Source organism: Triticum dicoccoides, chromosome 7A, assembly GCF_002162155.2.
Source record: "Triticum dicoccoides isolate Atlit2015 ecotype Zavitan chromosome 7A, WEW_v2.0, whole genome shotgun sequence".
Classification (NCBI taxonomy): Eukaryota; Viridiplantae; Streptophyta; class Magnoliopsida; order Poales; family Poaceae; genus Triticum; species Triticum dicoccoides.
Genome location: NC_041392.1, coordinates 592987681 through 592991124, shown reverse-complemented (window position 1 = coordinate 592991124; position 3444 = coordinate 592987681).

Sequence of the window (3444 nt, the reverse complement as noted above, 5' to 3'; positions counted from 1 at the left end):
ATCCGGTGGTGGGCGAGTTCATGTCGGTCGGCTTAGGGGATTTTTCAAGGGGTGTGAGGGATGTGTGTACGCGAGTAGGTCGGCGTGTTAGGCGACCTAGCACCGGGGGTGGGCGAGTTTGTTTTGGCCGGCTTAGGTGATTTCTCAAGGGGTATGGTTGTGTGTGTGTAGGCGAGTAGGTCTGCGGGTTAGACGACCTAGCACCCGATGGTGGGCGAGTTCGTTTTGGCCGCTTAGGCGATTTCTCAAGAGGTGTGGGTGTGTGTAGGCGGTCAGCGGTCTAGGAGACCTAGCACCCGATGATGGGCGACTTTAGGATGATTCACCCCCCTCCTCACACACACACACACATTTTGGACCTGGATGTCGAAGGTGGATGTTAGAGAGAGATACTTAGCACTTGTTTGATGTTGTTTCACTTCCTTGCATCTGGCCTTCTGTTTCATGGAAAAAACACATATAAGAAAGTTGCTTAGAGAAATTTGTAGGCTGAAAACTGACTTAGGAGATAGAAATTTGTAGGCTGAAAACTGACTTAGTTGCCTTCATGCTTTGCAAAAAGTAGTATGAAACTAGTTGGTAAAATCGCCCATTAAACTGAAGTTGCTCTGCTATTTGTGGGCAAAAATGATTTAGAAATCTCACGGTTGGAAAACAGAAAGTAAATTTGCATGTAGAAAATGACTTAGTTGCCTGCATAGAAAGTAGTCTGAAACTATGTGGTTAAATTGTGAGGTGGGTGATTTAGTGTTTTGGGTGAAACAAATTGACTACTAAATAAAAAAATGAAACAAAATGTCTAGTATACAAATGAAGATGCCTACATATAGCAGAGCAACATCTTGTTTTTCACTTTTGTCTTGCCCGCATTTGAAAAAGGAAAAATGAGTTAGAAGAAACTGGTGTGGAAAACCCCTTGCCGACTATTGGAGGCAAAACCTTGCCTACACAGAAGAACCTAAAAGAAATGTGGGATGCATATGGGATCCGCTTCTGTTTTGGGATCACGCCTACGACCGCAGAAAAAATAACACACAGAAATGCCCCTCCCTTTATTCTGCATGCATTGTCGAGATATATAGATGTAGGATCTAGAAGTAGATGTGTCTAGAGGGGGGGTGATTAGATACTTAGTGCTAAAGTTGCAATTTTTAATCTTTTTCGGTTTAAGTGGAGTTTAGGCACAATTTCAACACACACAATACATATCAAGCAAGCATGCAAAGAGTATATGAGCAGCGGAATGTAAAGCATGCAACTTGCAAGAATGTAAAGGGAAGGGTTTGGAAAGATCAAACACAATTGGAGACACGGATGTTTTTCCCGTGGTTCGTATAGGTGGTGCTATCCTACATCCACGTTGATGGAGACTTCAACCCACGAAGGGTAACGGTTGCGCGAGTCCACACAGGGCTCCACCCAAGGGCAACGGTTGCGCGAGTCCACGGAGGGCTCCACCCACGAAGGGTCCACGAAGAAGCAACCACCCACAAAGGGTCCACGAAGAAGCAACCTTGTCTATCCCACCATGGCCATCGCCCACGAAGGACTTGCCTCACTAGCGGTAGATCTTCACGAAGTAGGCGATCTCCTTGCCCTTACAAACTCCTTGGTTCACTCCACAATCTTGACGGAGGCTCCCAAGTGACACCTAGCCAATCTAGGAGACACCACTCTCCAAGAAGTAACAAATGGTGTGTAGGTAATGAACTCCTTGCTCTTGTGCTTCAAATGATAGTCTCCCCAACACTCAACTCTCTCTCATAGGATTTGGATTTGGTGGAAAGAAGATTTGAGTGGAAAGCAACTTGGGAAGGCTAGAGATCAAGATTCATATGGTAGGAATGGAATGTCTTGATCTCAACACATGAGTAGGTGGTTCTCTCTTAGAACAAATGAGTTGGAATGATGTGTGTGTTCTGATGGCTCTCTCACTTAATGAGAAAGAGGTGGAGGGGTATATATAGCCTCCACACAAAATCCAACCGTTACACAGTTTTCCAATCTCGGTGGGACCGAATAAATAAACTCGGTCTGACCGAAATAGTAAACCTAGTGACCGTTAGGAATTTCGGTGGGACTGACATGCAACTCGGTAGGACCGATTCGGTTAGGGTTTGGGCATAACGTAATCTCGGTGAGACCGATTACACAAACTCGGTGAGACCGAATTTGGTAACTAGCTAACCAGAGAGTTGGTCAGGCAAACTCGGTGGGACCGATTTGCTCTTTCGGTGAGACCGAGTGGAACTCGGTGAGACCGAAAAGTTACAAAGGGGAAACACTGAGTTTACATTGCAATCTCGGTGGGACCGATCGCATATCTCGGTGAGACCGAGAATATTGCAATAGGTAACAGAGAGTTTGCAATCCCATCTCGGTGGGACCGAGAACCTTATTGGTAGAACCGAATTGCTAGGGTTTTGGCAGTGGCTAATGACAAGTGAAACTCGGTGGCGCCGGATAGGAAAAATCGGTAGGACCGAGTTTGGCTTAGGGTTTAGGTCATATGTGGATATGGGAAAGTAGTTGAGGATTTTGGAGCATATCATTAAGCACATGAAGCAAGAGGCTCATTAAGCAACACCTCATCCCTCCTTAATAGTATTGGCTTTTCCTATGGACTCAATGACCGGGGAAAGCTTGCCGCCGTGAACAGTGTCGGGGAAGAGCTTGTTGCCGTGAACAGTAACCTGCCGGGGAAAGCTTGCCGCCGTGAACAGTAACCTTGCCGGGGAAAGCTTGCCGCCATGAACAGTAACCTTGTCGGGGAAAGCTTGCCGGGGAAGAGTAACCTTGCCGGGGAAAGCTTGCCGTCGTGAACAGTAACCTTGCCGGGGAAAGCTTGCCTCCGTGAACAGTAACCTTGCCGGGGAAAGCTTGCCGCCGTGAACAGTAACCTTGCCGGGGAAAGCTTGCCGGGGAAGAGCCAATCCATTGTCCTTAGCATTTTGAGGGTTCCACTTTCATATCCATGCCATGCCATTGTTGAACTTATCTGAAACATGCTAGATAGAAGTGTTAGTCCAACAAGAGATATGTTGTCATCAATTATCAAAACCACCTAGGGAGCACTTGTGCTTTCAATCTCCCCCTTTTTGGTAATTGATGGCAACATACATCAAAGCTTTAGATAAAGATATAAAGAACAGCAAGTAAAGCTTTGGAAGAACATGTAGCAAGCATAGGCTCCCCCTACATAGGCCATATGCATCAGAGTAAAAGATTATCAAGAAAAATACCTTCATGCTCATGAGTCCTTCTTGCAAACAGTATGTACATAAGCAAGAACTCCTCATACTCATGATTTTAATGCATATACTTACCTTGTGGTCTCGAGTTGGCTTAGGATGGAATGAACCTGCAAACAAGGTTAGATAACACAGGTACGTCCACTAGCCAGAGCAAACAAAAGAAACCACAAGAATGCCAAGACTGGGATGA